Below are 21,930 nucleotides of genomic sequence, written 5' to 3'. Positions count from 1 at the left end.
CTATTTTCTACTGGACAAAAATCATGGTTATACATTCTGTAACTTTAATTAGAATAGTGACATGAGCAGTTCCTATGGGTATCACTGAAGGAAATGTTTTTAATATACAAGAAAGTGAAGAAAACCTTACAAAGAAATATAGGATGAAATTAATACCATGCTGCATGGAACATACTTAAGTGTAACAGCGCTGTGTTTTGTGTATCCCTAATAAAGCTTATTAACCTGGTATTTAATGCTCTGCATGCGTGTTAGGTGCTGTCTCAGAACTTGTTGGCATTTGCTTATTTAGCTGGCATCCCAAAAGAAATTTTTCATGTTCTCTGGTTATATAAAGTTGATTCTTGCTTTTACACAAATTTTACTGTAATTAAATCCTTTCATTGGAGTAGTTAAACATTTTAACAATGAAATAAATTTGGTACTTGTTGTTCCCAAAAGATTATAAATATTCAAATACTTATTTTTATCACAATTCATTAGACTTGGTTACCCTCCATTGGATGCAACCAGTATATCATATTCATTTCAAATCATTAAGGTTACGTTTTTGTTTCTCATTCTAATAATCAGGCTTCTTAAATTGATTAGCAAACTCAAATTATTTTAAAACAAAGTGAGTGCACATTCAGGCAGTTTGTGATGTAGCTATTGATTTTTCATACATTTATCAATGTGGTAAAAGATCACATACAGATATAAATTACCCTGTTACCCACAAATACAGAGAATACTAAACGAGTGGCAGAAAGTCACAGTTTATGGTGTTATCTGATTGGTTTTAGCATTGTTCACTTAACACTTTAAAATCATGTCAAAGCTATCTCTGTGAAATGTCCAATTAGTTCACTTCTTTTATCTTTTTAGGAAGAGGAAGTACAATCCACTCAGCCTGGTGCTACAGCCGTCATTCCCACAGGCTCTTCTGTGAGTCTGAAGCTTTGTCAGCTCTTAAGGAGCTGGCGGTGTGGCACTGGAGCCCCCAAACTCTCCGGCTTTCACATGTCTAAGGCCATTCAGGCAGCCCCAAGCTGCCTTGGTTTTGTCATTTACAGTGTGGATATTGGGAAGTAAATCCAACTGGTAGAAATGTCACCTACCACTCACTTGAACTGTTTTGGTTTGGAACATATCAATACTTAGAGTCGTATCTTTTATAAGGAATCTCAATTAAATGAGAGGTGGTGTGCCATGGAATAAAAGGTAGTAAGTTTATAATGCACAAGTGAAAGACACTTCCATATTTAAGGTGAATACTTGCTTACTAACACCTTTCAGTATTTCCTGTGGGAACATATACTGTTTTTTCCCCTCCTTAAGAGTGGTATATTTCAAATTTTTGCATTTACAGTATAGAAAAGAAAAATAAAACACTCTAGTATTTTATTCATTCACATTCAAACTTACAATCTATCATGGTTACTTTTTTTACTCAAAGATATTTTAAAGATTATACATGGGAATTTCATGGAAAAGAATGGCTTGTAGAGATAGAAAGCAGTGAGAGAATGTTCTCATTCAGACAAAAAGGAAATTGCAGAAAGACATCATCATTATTTTCCATTAATCTGTCAAAGAAACTGATATTATTAGTCAACCAAGCAAACAGAATCCCAAGAGGAACGACCGCCTCCTAGGAGAGACCAGACACTTTATCAGAGTGCGGGGGAGGAGGTGCTCACCACTGCCGCAGGGAAGAAGAAACGAGCTAACAAACACACTTGTGAATTTCTGAAGGTCAACTACGTTAGTTTTCTAGGGTGGTGTAACAAATTACCACAAACTGAGTACCTTGAAACAACAGAAATTTATTCTCTCAGATTTCTGGAGGCGAGAACCCTGAAATTAAGTTGTTAGCAGGGTTGGTTCCTTGGAAAGATACTATAAGGGGAAGAGACTTTCATGCTCCTCTCTTGGCTTCTGGTAGGTGCCAGAAATAGTTGGCACTTCTTGGCTTGTAACTGCGACACTGCGATCTCTGCCTCGTTCTTCTGTCTCCTTTTCCTGTGTGTGTGCATGGTTTCCTCCTCTCTTCTCAACCTTCTTCTGCATTTCCCGTGTGAGGAGACCTGTCGTTGTAATTAGGGCCCACCCAGATTATCCAAGATGCTTTTTTATCCAGTACTCTTCATTTTATATTTGCAGAGACTCATTTTCCAAATAACCTAAAATTCACAGGTTCTGGAACTTTGGATGTTGACATATATTTTTGAGTTGCCACTACGGAACCCCATACAGCAAACCTGTCAGTTTAGAGTAACTGGGAGTCCAGACACAAGGGGGCTTTGCAATTACTTGCAAGTTCGCTCTTTTAAAACTGGATGCTTTTATTTATTTACTTATTTATAAAATATATTTTATTGATTACACTATTAAAGTTGTCTCGTTTTTTCTCCCTTTGCCCCTCCTCTGCCCAGTTCCCCATTCCCTCCAGCAGCCTCTACCCCACCCAGTTAGTGTCCATGGGTCATGCATATACGTTCTTTGGTTGCTCCATTTCCGATACTATTCTTTTTTTCACTGTTGTTCAAGTACAGCTGACAAGTTCTTTTTAACAGCCTTCCTTTAGATGCTCATGAGAAAGGTTGGGAGCAATGAACTGAAGCAAACAGGTAGTGATTGGCTGCCAAGGCAGAACAGTCAGGAGATCCTATCCCCTTTGTTTGAAATGTTCTTTCATGTGAAACCAAGTCCGTAAGCCACAGGGAAAGGGGCAGCAAACTTTCTTATCCACGGAAACCAAACAGAGATGAGACATATTGATATGAGGGGAGAGGTAGCTGTAGTCTTCATCTGAGTCTTGAGCCCAAGATACTGCACCAATATAAAGAACCAGGGAGTGGCGTTCTACTGCTGGGAGAATTTAAAGCTCATGGACCAATGAGGTAATGGCAATATCAAGAAAACAGAATCCAGCTTAATTACAGAAAGGGTTGTATCAGCCCCCCAGTGGTATCAGCCCAACAGAACAGTACAGGAAGTTCTCACTTAATGTCATGGAAAGGTTTAATGTATAATAAATCTAATTTTATCATAGACTAATTAATAAAAACAAGAGTTAATTTTCTACCAAGCCAACACAGAGTAAAAGACATGATACTTACCAAACAATCATTATTTATCTGATGTAATTTACCTAACTTCCCATTTTAACTCAAAATGTTTTATGTTTCCAAAGAGAAGGCTTTGACAAATGGAAACTGTGGATGACATTTGTTTTGCAATACTATCCCAACCCATTAGAGTACAGAAACTTAGTATTAGAAGCACAATGAGAAACAGCTTGGAATTAATTATGAAATATTCTTATCTCCTAAAAGTATTTGGCAGAAAAAAAATTGTCTTCAGGTAATAGCCATAATGTGAAACACTAAAACCCCTTGAACTGAATGGAAGTAACATTATCCCACATTTTTCTGAAAATCTCATTGCCAATTTCCTTGTGTATTTCTAAATGTAACCATTAGCAGACTTTGGAAACTACTGTGATTTATGACCGGATGAAGGTTAGCATCATTTTTCATAATAGTCCTGCTATAGTCTTAAGATAAACTTTGCTGTTAAATATACTCAATCTATGGCCTTAATCTAAAATGTAAATTTTATTTCTTTTCATACCATTTTCTAGTTTTAATTTTATTTAAAACTGTGGACAATATATTATTTGCAAACATACATGACCACTGATATGAGCAAGTTGTTTACATTTAAGGCTAGACCAAAGAGGATCTAGTTATGTGTTGGCAACAGATGGATGGGTGGAAGGAACTGTGGCTAGCACTGAACGTCTGAGTGAGTGAGAAAGCTTTGAGAACACATTTGGTAAACCAATAGCATTATCTCCACCTCCGAATGTTCCTTTCCAAAACTCATACATTATCCTGTCTTTAAGTAATTCCTTGGTGCATATGAATTTTAAAGCCTTCTCCATTCTCCACAATGTTATTTTATCTCTCCTTATTGCTCCTATAAACAGAATTGCCCTTACACAAAGAAGTGAGATGGCTAAAGAAGATTCAGGTGTGGATCTAGCTGGATGTTTGATGTTTAAGAGACTGGAATGCCATCATAGAGCGCAGAGTATGCTTGGAATCAGAGAACAATATTTCTCATTAGTCCACCTATTGATCTACTTGAAAATATGTCTTTTTTCTTCTTAGTCATGTGGGATCTTCTTTATTTGAGATTTTACCCCCAAAGGGAAAAATGTTTCTATCTAGTGAACAAAAATGGTTTTGTTAAGTTGAGAGTTAACATTGCAACCTAGCAAATGTAAGCTCCTAATTCACCCCAACAGGAAGAATTGCATTATTGTGAGGATTTGGTGGGTGGTTCTGCCTAGCAAACCGAAGCAGAATTGCTGATGCAAAATGGAGTTTGTGCAGTCATGTCCTGAAAGGACCTGTGTGCAAGTGATTAGAATCTTCGGAAGTGCAAGTGGGGATTCAAGCAAAGTAACAACAGAACCATAAGTAGCCAAAGTCAAGTAGCTGTGTTTCATACAAGAAGTAAAAGGCTCATGAAGCAGATCATGTAGGAACAAATGCATAGATACTGTCCACAGCCCTTGGACTAGCTACAGTTGTACATACTATCAATGTATAAGGTAGTAAACTTTTGTAATTCAGCTCAGAGATGACAGAATGTGGAGACAGGATTTGATGCATTCAAGGAAAAAGACCAATAAATCAAGATTTTAGATTTGGAAGCGAATTCAGTCACTGATGAGATTTGGCTTGTGTCCTCCAAGTGAAACTGTTTTTGGTTATATGAGGGATAGTGTAGTTATGGCAAGCACAGTGTTGGTTGTTTTTTTTTTTTGAGAAGAGGAAATATGAGAAGTGGGTATATGTGGGTGGAATTGTCAAAGGCTATTCTCATATTCTTGAGGTAAATTTAATTTAAACATACACGGTACCTACTTTCTATATTTGGGGCTCACATCATCGTTGGAATTTTCATGGAAGTCAGTCCTCACTTCCCATTAGGAATCTACACATGACAGGCATCTGCTTTCCATGAACAAAGGTAGTAGAACATTACAGCATGGCCACTTTCTGGAGCTCGACCAATGGGATGATCCCACCTGGGAGGTTTAATCTAGTTTAAGTGACACAACTTTGTTTATGTCACTTTGTTTTCAATTCATTACCGTCATCAACGCATTCTGTGTTTCCGGCAGCAGTGCTCAGCGGTGCAGTGCCACCATGGCTGGGCCATTCTTACGGCTGTGGTCCCAGACAGTCTGGCTGGGGTTCTCTTCCTTTTATTACTCTAGTTCTACAGCCTAATTGTCAATTCTGGTGCCCCTCTGGCACTTTCCAAAGATAATCATTTTGTGTTTTATGTTCTGTTTTCAAATAAGTACATATATATATATATACAAATACATACATATATGCACGTGCATACATTATGAAAGTATATGTGTATACATAAATGCTTTTTAAAAATGTAATGTCAAGAATTATTAAGTCAGTACACAATTAAATTTTAAGCATTCATGAATTATACTGTTAAAGTTGGACAGATTAAACAACTCACTTGATTTCCTGTTTATAAAATAATATGCTGTCTTATATGATTTTTGGAATTTTTTCTGTATTCTATGTACTGCTTGATGAAAGTTATGTTTGAAGTAGTTTTCTATTAATATTGATCTTTCACTGAAAATAGCATGTGATTAGAAACTCTTTTGATAGAACAATTAGCTTTACTATCAGTAAAATCTCTGATTTGAATGGATACTTTCTTTTTCTTTTCTTTTCTTTTGGTCTATATAAAATATGTATTACAATCATCAATATTAAGTGTTCAATGTTGCGTGTCCTATAGTTACATTTTGTTTTAATGTGTCACATTTATTTTTGTCTAATGAGAATATAAAAATGATTTTGTTAAGGAATGTATCAGCCTTGCAGATGGTCCTGAGGTCCACTTCCCCCCTCCTTAAAAAATCTAGCTACACAATTTTGGGGGCCTAGTATAAAATGAAAATTGTAAAACAAAAAGGCCCCTTGCTCAAAAAATATTAAGAACTTCAAGATGGTGAGAACAGAGAATCAAACTAGGAATGGAGTCCTTCCAAGTCCTATATGAGTTGTTTATTATCATAAACTGAGTATTAAATTGACAGTAGTTAAAGGCATTCAAAACAATCTTGACCAGCCATGTTGAGAAACTAACTTCCTTGAAATGGATCTGGAAATCTTCCCAGACTTGAAAGCTATTGTCCATCAAGACTCTAGAAGATGCATTTTCTTCATGCTGCTACTGCTATGAATTTCAAAAAAAGTACATCACCTTCTATGTAATAAGAAAGAACTAATGTGTGTATATTTTGAATTTATGTTTAACTGAAGTCAAGGTAAGATATTGGGTAGTACTACGTTTTAATGCAGAAAAACAGTGGCACAAAACAATGACACATTCATGAGAGTGTTACCCATTTATCCCCTTTACCAATCCTGAATGTCTGATGCTTCAGAAAGTTACTTTATGTCCCATTTTCACACTCTAGACTCTATCACTTGCAGTGTCCCAGTTCTATTGATAATTTCTCTATCAATCAGGACTCTTTTGATTTTGAAGATAAACAACTCACAGCAAGAATAAAAAGGAATTAACTGGGAAGTTGCTAGTGCTATTCATTAAACGAAAAACTGGGGCATTCAGGTATAGGAAAAATGGGGACAAAACAACTCCAGCACCCACAGGCATTGTAAATGGCGACATGAGCTTGGTCACGGCTCTTTCCATGCTCATCATTGTCTCTTTTTGATGCTGGCTTTATTCTCTGTAAGAGAAAGTTGTTATTTTGCATGCAAACTGATCAGCTTCATAGAAATATTTGCATAGGTAAACAAATGACTTACCTAGCTTTAAGAACAACATGCAGGAATGAAACTTTGTAAGAAATCTCTTCTCCCTAAAGAAATACTGGCCATAAGCTTTGGATGAGATCTCAGGACACGTGACTGGTTGGTAAAGTCATTGGATCTGAGGAGACCTGCTTAGTCTGGAAAATCTGAGAAGTCACGCACCAGCTGCCTCTGCTATAGCAGGCCTTGTAGATAAAGCACACACGAGAGACAAAAAATTAGTAGGTCTCTTCTTCACATATTCAGATTTACAGGGGTTATTCAACATCACAAAACACACACTCACAACACACATAATATGTTTAGGTCTCAGGAGAACTGTCCTCTTTCTGCAGGAAACCTCAACTGCTAGGACTACTACAGCATCGAATAGGCTTTCTCCAAAAGCGTCAGAACACTAATTTTCGGAAACTGGGAGTTTGCCCATTTCCAACTTCACCTTCTGAGAAAATAGGTTTCTGTATGTCAAAAATTCCAGGAAAGAATGCTGATAGACTTGCTTGGTTTGCATGATTACCGTTAGGCCAATCAATCTTTCCAGAAAAGGTCAAAGTTATGCCTGAAGATAAATGTGCCTTACAAGACCATCAGTAAAATGGGTAATGGGGAAAATAGTTTCTCAGAACAGAGCAGCAGATTTTTCAATAGAAAGGAGGGGGCAGAAAAACCAGACCACCTACAGAAGATAGGCTTAAAATAAAGAGTGAGAAGTCAAAACACATAGAAAAGTATAATAAAGTAATAGCTGTGGACAGGAATTTCACTTATATGTGAAAAGAACCGTTTCTATTTGTATAATCACAACACCTTTATTTAGTGTCACTCAAAGTTGTGCATATTTTCCATGGACAAGCCTCAGAATAAACTATTTAATTTGAGTCTCCCTTCATGCACGCAGTTCCATTAAAAAACTTTATCTATGAAGCTATTTATTAACTATAGGAGAATTTTACATGTCTTATTGCTTTAGTTCACCTAAAAAGGTAAAATAATTTTCCTTGTATTTATTGCACTGTGCATTATGGGTAAAAAATTTAATTTGTCTACTGAAGTAATTTAAACATGAGTTTGTTCTCAATGTTTTTTGTATTTATGCATGAATATTTACAGTAAAGAGAAAAATTCCTTGCAAAGTTTTTATTGTGCTATTTACATCAAATACTAACCTGACTTAGAAATCAGGGATAATGGTAATTTTATTTAGGAGAGATTCTTAGGCACTTTCATGAAACCTGACACATCCTTAAATCTTTTTAATCATCAAACATTACTTTAGGGAAAACATACATAAACTAACAAAACCAAATAAAAACAAAAGAAAAAGTTTTTTAGAAGGTATTTGACACTCTTCAAAATGTAATATAAATGCATTTAGAAAGCTGTTGGCTTTGAAATTAATAGCTTCACTTAATTTTCTTCTCAAACAGGTGGGAAAGCCTCTGGCCTGAAGCAAAGACGGTGGAGAAAGAAATTCATCAAAGTGCCATCTTCAGCTGGTTTCCGAGGCACTAATGACAGCTTGGCATTGCTTGTAGATTTGAAGTTCACAGTTACTCAATCTCTGCCGAGTCCAGAAAGGCTAAGAGAAAAATACGTGAAAAGAGATGACTAGAAGTGTAAACGCATTTCATTTAGTTCATTTAAAAATGCTAATGTTAAACGTGGTTATCTGTCAACCTAAATTTTGAACCTATTTCTGTCTTCCTCTGTGGACAGAACAGTAAGAAACCACAGCGAGACAAGTAGTTCATAAAGTCATATGAACTTGTAGCCACATTTGTATTTCAGGGACTGACAAAACCAATCTCTCCCTCATCTTTTCTCTTTTCCCCTGGAGAAAAACTACAGAGAGAAGATAAGAAATGCCAAAGATAAAACATTACTGTGTTTGGTTTTCTGGAGGCAGGGATTTAAATTCCAAGTTAATTGGAATTTTTCATGAGATTCTTTCAAGACAAATACTTGATGAATTCATTTTGATTTATAGACCGCAAATTTTGTAAGTCCTGACTTTAAGTGATTAAAAAATTCCCGTCAGTGTTGATTACATGAAAGTGAATAAGGAAAAGAAAAACCATGTTTCATGTGTAAGTGAAAAAAATTGGTTCAGCAATAAAATCCCAAATGGAAGTGAGTGTACAGGATGTTGGGATGGTACAATAATGTTAGAGCTCAGGGCAACCGAAGGGTCAGTTCACCAGGTTTCCAACTCCTTGTGTTTAACCCCCTTCAGCAGATGTGTGGGTGTTGGCCATGCCTTTTTGCTGTGTCCTTTGGGCTGAGAGAGCATCTGGGATAGATCTGAATCAGATTTATCCCTCTGAAATAGAATCATAGGTTTCTTTTTCCATCCATTATACTATAGGCTGCTTAAACCCAGGCACTATACATTCTAATTTCTTTGTCTCAAGGCTATGTTAAATGTTCCCTCACACTCCTCCACCCCCTGCTCTTTCTTTTGTCAGTGGGAATAGCAAGGCCAGGGGGTCTTTGTGAGGATTAATGGATTGAGGTCTATGAAGTGTCCAGAAGAGAGCCCGCACCATAGACTCAGTACATGTTACAATTATTACTATTATACACATTGTTTACTCCTTATCAAATACTTTTTATTTTTATGATAAATGAAAGATTACCAATATACATTTCTTGGTACCAAATTATGTTGTGTGTAATGCTACTTCACTTGCAACCTGTATTTACATGAAACAAAGAGAATAAGAAAATTATTCATTGTTTATTTTAAATGAATACTTTCTATTTTAGGTCTTGCGAGGATGTGATTTTTAAATAGAAATTTAAAATCTCACAAATATTTACCCATATAATCTTATAACCATATATGACGGGTTAATCATATTTCAAGTGTTACAACAGGATTTCCATGATTAGAAATCTTTCTCGTAAAGATTTGTATGTCTCTTCTTAACCTTGAACTTCTCAGTAATCTTCTTGTATTATCTTATGACAGCTTAGAGACTATATAATGGCTTGTAATTTTTAAATTGTTTAATTCACCTTATCATAATTATTTTCTTACATGCAATGTAATCTGTACTCAAATAATAGGGAAAAGTATATAATTGCAACATTTCCTATTATCTCCATGCACTAGTGTTCATACCAGGGCCCAATAAATATGTACAAAAATAATTTCTTAAATTACCTTAGAAAATTTGCCAGGATACTTAAACCTAATTCATTCAGTTTCTACATCTTTATTTATTGCTGAACGTTCATTTATTAAAATAATCTAAATAAATTTCTATAATGTCAAACTCACTGATCTTATTATGCCCTTGGTCATGTGACTAATTAACTATAAAGATTTTATACTAATGGTGGAGGAATTGAGATTGTAGGAAAATAAGGCATGATTGTATAAAATGTTAAATAATATGAGAGGTTACCAAGTTAAAAATTAAGTAAGTAAATTAATAAATTAAATGAAAGAAAATGAAATGTCACAATACAAAAATGATGAAGTATAGGTAAAATGTGCCATTAATTCAGAAAAACTGGTCCTTTGTAGTCTATTTTTCTGGGAGAAAAAGCAATTGAAATGTTATGCACTCATGGTAAATTATAAAAATCTAACATGTTTTAGGGTACCTTTGGCCTTGTACCATGCCAGTTTCCTAATAATTCTTTACAATAATTTAATTAATAATTATGGCTTTTGTGAGAACTTTTTCCAATGAAGTTTCTAAAGTTTAAGATAGGTGACTTGTTTAAGATTGTACATCTTTGAAAGCTGTGGAAGAAACATTAAAAATAAAGGTTCCTATAACTTCAAAATCCAAGTAAAGCTTCTACTGCTCTGATACCTCTTTACCTGGGATGTGAAGAAATAGCAGAATTGTGGTAGGTAAAATAAAGAAAATAGAGTATTTCAAGAAACTAAGGGCTTGAACAAAGCACATAATCAGAAATATACATACATGCACTTGCACACTCACACCCATATGCACACACAGACAATTCATATCATGGCTTGAGTGGCAAAACAGCAGACCAAAATTCAAATAGTGGTGGAGGAAAATTAATAAAAACCACAGAAGTCAAGTTTTACAAGTCAAGGTCCCTAGAAGATGCCTTTAGCAAACAATATCCAACGTGGAGCTGAAGATTCAATGCATCTCCATAGTCAAAAAATCAATAAACTAAACCTCGATCAGAGCAGAGTGATCAGAACCACCACAGAGAGACTAGAAACCTGCAGTCGAGCGGTGAGACACAGGTTCTGGAGGGCGGGAAGGCAAGCAAGCCAGGGTCTACCCAGGAGCTCAGGGTTGGGTCGAGTGACTAACAGTTTCAAAGTGCTGCCATTGAGGATAGAACAATAGATTATAGAGAAGTTGGTGAATAGCCTCCGTGATTTCAGCCTTTTGGAAATATGAACGGCATTTACCACAAAAATACTCCTGGCTTCTCTTTCCAGCCTTCACATTCTCCTCACGTGGGAGAGAAAAACTGCCTTCTCTGAACAGTGATTTAACCCGATTTGGAAGAAGCACCTGTGCATGTTCTACCCAAGCCTTCCTATTTCAGAGCCAGTAGAAATTCCATAGGAAAGGCTAGTCTCTGTGTCTAATGGCTTACGGTTTCATGTGGTTCACAGGTAAAGTGTTAGTGAGCCCATATATTTACAGAGAGGTAAGGTTACATTCTCTGATGTGCTATCAGATGAATGGGGCTGACATTTTGATTTCCATATGACTTAACTTCTGGGTCTATTTCTTGAAGGTTTTTTTTACTTTGGAAAGAAGTATATAATTTATTTATTCCATACAATTTCAACCAAGGAATTCATATGGAAATAATTCCATGCCCAGGTCCAAGACTGGTTTGACTATAAGTGATGATTGTGGATAATATCGATATTTTACATGTTACATAACTCTACAACAATCTGTGCCAATGATGCTTATGTATTTATTTTATTTATTTCTCATTGGTTCCAAAACAATCAAGAAAGACAGGCTGTGTAGAGATGGAAACTTCCCAAGCCAAACATGACAACAAATCTTTAAAAATAATTCTGTTTAGGCAATGCGTCAAAAACTGGATCATATCTACATTGCCCTGGGGCTAGTTGAGAAATGAGACAGAAGAGGAACATAGAAATTAAATTTCTATTTTATTTTGATAAAGGTGATTGGAGAAAAATATATGTGTTTAAACCTATATGCAGTTGGAGTTGCTAGTATTTCACCTCTGATTTACACAAATGTATCCACCCAATGACTTGCAAACTGGACAACGTCAAAGTTTCTGTAAGGAGACCGAGTTTTCTTACCACATCTAAGAGGAGTGTTTCAGGCAGTTCACCTTGAATATATGCTCAAACTTTCTCCCAGATCTGATCAGATATCACTTCTATATTCCATGTGGAGGAAAGACTATGGGGCTAATTAAGGCTAGGAGGGTTCTTTCTACACATTTCTTTTCTTTTTTTTTTGGTTTGGTTTCTCCTGTGGTCCAGAGTGAAAGTTCTTTACCATGTATAGACACGTGAAGAGAAGTAACATGTTCCTTCCTGCAGTGAATTAAGTCATTGGGTGACTTTAAGTCAGTACAGCTCATCAACATAATTTTGTTAAATTCTGCATCCTTCACACATTAGGAAGCAACTGTTTTCACCATCAATTGGGTTGATCAATTTATTTACCCAGTAGTCAAATTTATGGTCTAGTTCAGTCATTTTACTCTTTCGACCAGATTATATTCATTACTCCACAGTCACTTCAGGAGTATTTATGATGGGAAAGCTGTCTAGTGCACAGACAAGTCATAAGTTTAAAAGTTTAGTCTAGAAGAAAAGAGTAAAAATATTCTAAAAATTTGAAGATGATCAAAGGCTGCATATCACTGCAGATAAATTTGATTTGCAACTTCAACCATTAAACACATGGTGAATTATAGGAATATGTAAAAGAGGATGGGAAGAGCTCTTTGCCTCTAAAATCGCAGTGATAAGGATTTAAAGTACAGCATATTTCTGTGAAAATGAAAATGTGTACAAAGAATGGGTACAGAATACAATTTTTAAATAAGTTGTTTGACCTAAAAGTTCAATCAAAGTTCAAAAGGTCATTTAAAAATAACATGTACAAGGGGACAGTGACCAGAGGGGAGAGGGAAGGGAAGTTAAGGGGAAAAAGGGGGAGGGATTTGGAGGAACAAATAGGAAGGACACAGGGACGAGAACTAAGGGGGGTGGAAATGGGAGGGAGGTGGGGAGCAAGGGGCGGGGGAGGCTGGGATGGTAGAACTAGACAAAAAAACTGTACTTGAAAAATAACTTTAAAAAATTAATAAAAAATTAATAAAAAATAAAAAATAAAAAAGAACATACAACATAGGGAAAAATAACATGTAAATATATTGATCGCACAACAAAAATTATGGCTCTTGTCCATGTGGCTCAGTTAGTTGGATTGTGTTTCCACAGATGGAAACGTCACAGGTTCAATTCTTGGTCAGGGCATATACCTGGGTTGCAGTTTTGATCTCCAGTTGGGACACATGCAGGAAGACAACCAATCAGTGTTTCTCTCTCACATCAATGCTACTCTCTCCCAAAAATGGTAATAATGAAAAGAAGGTTCTTGAGTGAGGATAAAAAATTATGGCTGGTAAATGATGTTGCAAAGGATGTACAACTTACCGATTTTTACAATATCAAGATTTGTGATGACATTTCTTAATATGAAAGAGGCTTAAATGCATTCTGAAGTAGGAAGAAAAATTGTAGTAGTCATAATTAGGTAGATTGCTATATCTTTAATGTGTAAGGAGATACCTTATTTAATAACTCTGTATCAGATGAAATGCATATTTTTGATAAAAACTTAAAATGCTGATCTATGAAGCTTGGAAAGAAAGACTGGTATTTTGGTTTGAGACTAATGAATGTACTAGAAGACTGATAAAATGAATAACTGAATCTTTATCATTCAGCATATCTACATTGTGTATAGTCATTACCAAGTCATTGAAAATTCTACTTTGGCAGACAAATAGTTAACTAAGTTGAGTAAAGTCTGTATTCATTTACTGTTGTTGAACATGATGTCAGATTTTAACCACAGTCTCTGAATCCTTGATTCCAAGTTGATTGTTCCTTTCGGGATTTCATGCCAGGAATTAAAAGCAGATACTAACTCAGCAAGCCTAACAAGTTGACTGTGAATAAAACAGAAAGATTACTTTAAAAATTTAACAAGAATATATTTAGGTAGTGTTGCTAGTATCAAAATTACAAAAAAAGTCAGCATGGTGAATAGAAGTGAGTTAGATCCTTAAGGACTTGATCAACTTTTTTTCCAAGTCTTCTGGAGAAAGCTTGATTCTGGAGTAAGAACTGAAGAACAGGTAAGGGACATCTACATTTAAGAGGAAAAACAATGATTTATTTCTGCCCCTACCCTATCCACTTTAGTCCCACCCCACCTCCTTCACACCCTGCTGTCTTGTTGACTGGCAATAAAAGGGAATGTGATGCAAAAATCAGAAATCTTTGGATTACCTGTATGTACAGGACACAATTGTGCCAGCAAGAGACAGGATCAGCAGAGAACAGGAGCAGGCTCACCTAGCACACAGTATCAGTAAACACCTCTAATTGACCATTCGCAAGCTTTTGCATGAGGTCTCCTTCTGTGTCCTATTCAGACAACTCTCAAACATTTACCAGGACTTTCCATCAAGATGGATCTGTGAAAATTCCCCCTGCTTCAAGTAATCCTTTGCTTCATTTTCATATGTATTTATTTATAATAAGACTTTGCTGGGGATTTGTTGTAACTGAGACAACTGGATTTGGTGACTGTCGTTTTAGTTTTTGCCAGACCTGCTCTTCTTGGTTACTTCCAACTGTGCACTCAATTAGATCTTGCTTTTGTAAGGAAAATAAAAAAACAAAATTATCAAAAATTCTACAGCTATTTCCCTGTTTTGTCTATTTCTTTCAAAGTTTGACTAAATGCCATGTGGAATATGTTCCTCTGAATTCACTGACTTTATACATCTTAATTCTCTAATTAAACCCAAAAATATAAGCTATATTTCCCTTACAAGCAATTTTTAAAGCTTATCTTTTTAATCATTAAAAACCCTCCCCTTCTAAATGCTCCCTTTATCTGAGTCCAAGAAGAGTTAGAGTAGACAATCTGAAGTGTGAAGATGAGGAAGTGGCCATGGAGATGAGCCTGCATGTGACAGTAAGGTACGCGATTAACTGCATGAAAATCTTCGTCCAGGGTTGGCTGAAGAAGTAACATAGAAACCACCTTATTGTGGTGTATCCCCTACTCTTAATCTTAATCCATAATATTTTCATTAAATATTATTAGAAGCACTACCTGGTTTCCATTGTATTGTAGAAGCTTTTTTTTTTAAAGAAAAGATGATTTACTTGAAGTAATTAATAGAGACAACCACATTTCTTCCACAAAGGAATATACCTTAGTGGAACAAAAATTAGCACTAGAGGCCAATGCTGAGAAAACCCATGTCCAGCAAAATGGGGGCTTGGGAATAGCAGTGCCATGAATGTGGACATTCTGGCAAGGTAAGTAGGTTGGAGCAGAAGAAAGAGAACTATCTTGAATTATTTACAAAACAACTCCCTAAGAAACAATTACAACTTTTCTGGGGAAATTCAAAGAAGAAGATGGCTAATTTATAAAAATTGAAGTGGTAGGACTTCATAATAATTTTGACAGAAAGAGGATTGGAGACCTAAGACTTGGAATTGACATGATTAATTTGGGGAACAATTTACATAGCATTAGCCTGTGCAGAGATCAGTAGAAGAGAAGACATTAGAGTATATGGTGGCCAGAATCTGAAGGCTCTTAAAGGACAATAGCAAGATTGGCTATCATAATGGAGATAATATGAAAAAATGCAAAATTTCTAAGATGGAGGAGTGAAGAAGCTCTAAGATTGATTAATTAAATGTGTATTTTGAGACTGGAGAGTTACAGAAAGAAAAAAATAGAAAGGAGGAGCAAATATTGTCTCTTCCAAGATGCTGACATGGTGTTTTGAGCTATAAATCATAGGTCAAATGTCAATTAAATCTTCACTTAATCTTAAATATTAATCGTGAATTATCTGAATGCCAGATGATCTCAAAATATGGTAAAAGAACCAATTATTTACTTAATATGATGAATAGTTTATTTTACAAGGTAACCATGTGGCACGGTGTCACTATTTTGATATAAATATTTATCCCTTCAGTACTTATTTAAGAAATATTTAGTAGATCTCTACTATTAACCAAGTACTATGCAAGCCAGTGGGATAGATGTGGAATAAAACTGATGACTGATAAAATAAAATTAAATAAATTGAGATACATCTCTCTGGACATTTGCTGAAAATTAACTGTGGTGTTTTCAATAACATGTTAGACAATTATTATTTGCAAAATTCTCACACTAAAATACATAGGTACCTGGACAAAACAAAACATGTAAGCACTTCTACTTTGTGAATGTATGTGGCAATATTTGAGAGAGCAGAACAAGAGCTAAAGACTTCTGTGTATAAGAAGACAGAGGAAACATTACTGCCCCCACTAAGTACATTTAAAATCCATGGATGTTATATATTTAACAAACATAAGAAGACTTTGGAAAATGGAAAGAACAAAGCAGACTGGCTAATGATTTTTGTGGCTGAAGAACAACATGGTAATGACATTCTTGGGATTTGTTTTGGCTCATATATCTTGACAAAATCAGAAACTCATAATACCAACAGCAAAGGCAAACACCTCAGCAAAATCTTGCTCTCTGTAGCCCACAAACCATAAATGGACTGCCCAGAAAGACAGAGAATTTGCAGACACTATCTAGTCGCACTGACTCTAATCAGCAGAGGAATAAACTGTGCCCCACTCTCATCCTAGCCAGCTAAGTTGGAGTGAGGGGCCCGGAATTCAAAACCTACAGGCTTTCCCCCCATTTAATGTCCTCCCTGCTCTCACTGGGATGGTAACAGAGAATAATAAATGGGAAGCCTAGACTTTTTTTGGCAGAGAGGTAGACACATGGAACAATAGCATAGAATAAAAATCTGGAAATATACCCACACAAATACGTCCAACATATTTTCCCCAAAGGCACAAAAGCAATTAAATGGAAGAAAGATAGTTTTTTCAACAAATGATACTGGCAGACACTTAATGGCAGAAATATAAACATTTATCTAAGTCTCATGAATTATACAAAATGAACTCAAATCAACCACACATAAAATACAAAACATCAAACTCTGAAACTTTTATTTCTAATTATTTTTATTTTTAAATTGTTGTTCAGACATATCTGTCTTCATTTTCCCCCATCTTCTCTTCTCCACCTATCCCCACCTCACACCCTTGATCCTACCCTCTTTTGGCTTTGTCCATGTGTCTGTTATACATGTTCCTTCATGACCCTTCTCCTTTTCCCCCATTCCCTCCCTTCTCACCTCTGGTAACTGTCAGTTTGTTCTTTATTTCAATGTCTCTGGTTATATTTTGCTTGTTTTGTTGTTTTGTTGATTAGGTTCCACTTATAGGTGAGATCATATGGTATTTGTCTTTCACTACCTGGCTTATTTCACTTAGCATAATGCGCTCCAGAACCATCCACACTCTCATGAGAGGTAGGCGCTCCTTCTTTCTTTCTGCTGCATAGTATTCCATTGTGTAAATGACAAACAGTTTTTTATCCATTCATTACTGATGGGCACTTAGGTTGCTTTTAGCACATAACTATTGTAAATTGTGCTGCTATGAACATTGGGGTGCACAGGTTCTTTTGAATGGGTGTTTCAGGATTGTTAGGTTATAATCCCAGCAGTGGAATTGCCAGGTTAAAAGGCAGTTCCATTATTAGTTTTCTGAGAAAATACCATGCTGTTTTCCACAGTGGTTGCACCAATCTGCCAAACTGAAACTTTTAGAAAACAAAACAAAAACAAGAATGGGAGAACATCTTCAGGATTTGGGGCTACAAATAGAGCTCATAAACTTTCACTGAAAGCATGATCCACAAAAAAACCCCACAACACCCCCAAATTGACTAAATGAATCACAGAAGATCACACCAAAGATAGAATAAAAAGTGAAGGAAAGCCCGTGATATGGTGGTATGGATGTGTGGCAGATGAAACTATGTACCTAAAAGAAGAATGACAATCTGAGGTTTTCGCAAAACAAACAAAAATAGTCCCAGTTGTGTTACACTATTGGAACATCATTTAAGATGAGCACAAAACTTCATAAAGCTGCTTAGGCAAGAAACAATTCCCAAGGACTAGTAAGCTGAGCAATTCTCAGAACTCAGAAGCTACTAGAAAAGGTTTCAGTTCTAACCAGACAGATTGGAGAGACTTCAGGAACACTAAGGATACTTACAGGGAACCTATCCATGTGGTCTGGGAAATGCAGCCCAGCCCCACTCGGAAAGACCAGGGAGGAGCAAGGCTGGCACACAGAACCCATGTTCATGGATAGATTTTCTTGTGGGGAATCAGGCCTGCATTGTACCTAGGCTGCAATGAGGCTTGGTTTTGCTAAAACTCCCTCACCCTGAATCCAGGCAGAAAATGTTTACTGCATATCTTTAACTTCCTAAAGTCTGTGCTAAACCTCCCAAGTATGGAGTGTAACCAGCTCAACCACTTTTCCCCTTGATCTGTAACATCCTTCTCTTTGAAGTAATTAGCAACATTCTTTCCTTTGTTGTCTGTAAAAGGTCATCACCTACAGTGAAACTGTGCATAGTAAATAAGGACCATCCTTGATGTAATGTACCCAGAAAAGCAATAAAAACTTGTCCAAGCAGGGGTTGGGGCCCTCTCTGTCACTTAGAGAGCGGCCATGTGGTCCCTGTTTCTCCACAGGACTTTTGTAGTCCGTGTGAATTTGTTTGTTGCAGCCACAAGACATGCACCCTGCCAGCCGGGGTCCACATCATATACTCATGAAGGACACCAGAATAGTTACATCTTAGTAGTGAGAATAAAATAGTTCTAAAGTAGCAATAACTTAGAAAAGTATTTTTACTGTCTATCAAAACATATTTAATAATATTTACAAGATAACAGGAAATGTAAACATTCAAATGATAACATTTGCAATGTTTACCAGACATTTAAAAAGGCAGTGGGTTCACTATATACTGTGCAGATATGTTGAGTTGTAGACTTGAAACCTGCATGATTTGCAAACCAATGTCACCCCAATACATTCAATAAAAGATTAAAATGAAAATAAAAAAGCAGTAAAGGGAGACCATAATTAGGAAAAAATGCATAAATAGAAATAGATGTGAAAATGATAGGGAATGCGGAATCAGATAAAACTTAAGTACAACTTTATAAACATGTTCAAGAATTAGCATGAAACCATAAAAATATTGAGAAAAGAAATGGAAACTCTTAAAAAGGTCAAATTTAAATTCAAGAGTTGGAAATTCAATTATTTTAAGTAAGCTGTTTGCTAAATGGGCTTCAAATCAGATTTGACACTGCCTAAGAACACATCAGTAAACTAGACCACATAAGAAAATAAACTATATACACTGAACAATCCTGTGACCCATGGGACTAAATCAGGTCATCTGACATGCAGTAAATTGAAGCATCAAACTGTGATACTTCCGAGCAATAGAATATTATTCAATGATACAATGAAATGAGCTATCAAACGAAACAAATATACAGAAAACTCTTAAATGAATAGTATTACGTGAAAAAAATCAATCTGAAAAGGCTGCACTGGCTGATTCCAACTGGATGACATTCTGAAAAAGGCAAAACTATGGAGATAACAAGATCGGTGGTTGTCAATTGTTCAGGGGGAGGGAGAAAGAGAGGGGTGAGTGAGCGGAGCCTGGAAAATTTTTAAGGTAGTCAAACTATTTCATATGCTACTGTAATGGTACATGCATATTATCATACATTTGTCAAAACTTATAGAATGTGTAACACAAATGGTGATCCATAAATGTAAACTGTGGAATTTAGTTAATAATATTGATTCGATTATAACAAATATCCAAACTAAAGCGAGGTGTTAATGATGTGATAGAGAAAGTGTGTGTAAGAAGCAGATGGAGCATATATGGGAGCTCTCTATACTTTTTGCTCAAAGTTTTATAAACCTAAAGCAGCTCAAATAAAGTATATTAATTAGAACTAATTATTAGTATAACTCCCCCCAAAAAAGCTGTTCAAATTTTGGTTGAGAATCATCTTATTAGTTTCTTGATCATTTTATACATGCAAACTATTAATGTAAAAAAATTAAAATAAATGTAATTTTCAGCGAATACCATAATGAATTATTTTAGTGAGTGAAGTTACACCACTTAATAGCTAATTTTTTAAAAAAGTCTATAGAACTTCGCTTAAGAAGCTATCACATATTCATGCTTTTTATTACTTTTGGTGGGCCATAATTTACATTAGGGAGAGTTAATACCTAATATATAACAGCTAATTAAATTCTGAGCTAATTTAAGTTCTGCGGTATTTATAAAATAATTTTTGAATTGCATTTTTTTTCCAGCACTCTAAGATTTCAAATCATTGCACCACAAGATCAAATTCCCCATGGACATGTTTCATAGAGAATTACTTCAATATTATGGTAGAACTTATCATGAAAAAGAAAGTACACCTGGCATGGCTGGTGTGGCTCAGTTCGTTGGGTGTCCTGCAGTAAACCTATAGGTTGTAGGTTTGATTCCTGATAAGGAAACATGCCTACATTGCAAGTTTGGCCCCCAGTAGGGGCATGTAGAAGAGGCAACTGATCAATTTTCCTCTCTTTCTTCCTCTCTAAAATCAATAAACATGTTTTTGGATGAGCATTTAAAGAAAAGAAATAAAGCACACCCTTTAAAAGATGGCAAAGATATTCAACTTTAATTCATTTATAGCAGATATATTTTATATATAATACATTTACATGCATTTATACAATACATATGCACACACATAGGCACTCACAAAAATATTTCTTTAATGAAATTACAAATTAAGTATAACACACTAAAGATACACTTTAAAAAGTAGATGCAGACCAATGAAAGAAAACAGTGTGATTTTATATTCATGTAATATTATTTGTCTTGCAGTCACCTAACCACTGTAACACAACAATTTTAGGTAACTCATATCAACACAGTCTTTATATTTTGAAATCTCAGATATTTTTGATATCCAGGAAACTCAGGAATATTGATTCCTGAAATCACTATTTGTGTTAGGAGACTAGATAGATTTGATGGTGACACTGGGTAAGAGAGATGGTGAAAACTGCTCATTTATAAACCATTTTGGACTAAGAGTCATGAATGGGCACTGATGCAACCAGCAACAATAATGAAGATGAAGCCAAGTCAGACAGAACAATGTAAGGACAGCAATGCCTTCTTGGAAAATCTAGGAGGAGCCAGGAAATCGGAGAGAAACACTCAATGCCAGAATCAATATTACATGGATATTATTCTGAGTTGGACTCTTCTGCATGGGTTCTCTCTCGGCTCTTTGATGACAATGTCTTTCTATAATGCAGTTCACATGTTAGTAATGAGTTAAAATAAATTTTAAAAAAATTTAGAATAGTTTTAGGTTCATAGAAAATTTGAGAAAATAAAGCATAGTTCTCATATATCCCATGCTCTGTTGCCCCTGTTATTAATATTATACATTAACATGTTATAGTTGTCAACATTAATGAGACAATATTGGTACATTCTTATTCACTAAATTCCATAGATTATTCACAATTCCCAAGTCTTAACTTAATATCCCTTTTCTCTTGTAGGATCTGATCCAGGAATCTGCATTACATTTAGACATCATGTTTCCTTAGGCTCTAGTTAACTATGAGAATTTCTCAACTTTCCTTTTTTAAATGACCTTGATAGTTTTAGGGAGTACTGATAACTATTGTGTAGAATGTGCTTGCATAAATTACTATTTTGTTTCTTTAGGAAAAAATAAGAATAAAAATTCCTGAGTGGATCTTTCTAAA

The sequence above is a fragment of the Artibeus jamaicensis genome, unplaced genomic scaffold, assembly GCF_021234435.1.
Source record: "Artibeus jamaicensis isolate MK-2021 breed Jamaican fruit bat unplaced genomic scaffold, CSHL_Jam_final scaffold_369, whole genome shotgun sequence".
In the NCBI taxonomy this organism is placed as follows: Eukaryota; Metazoa; Chordata; class Mammalia; order Chiroptera; family Phyllostomidae; genus Artibeus; species Artibeus jamaicensis.
The sequence above is the reverse complement of the archived record's forward strand: the minus strand, read 5'-3'. Positions refer to the sequence as shown.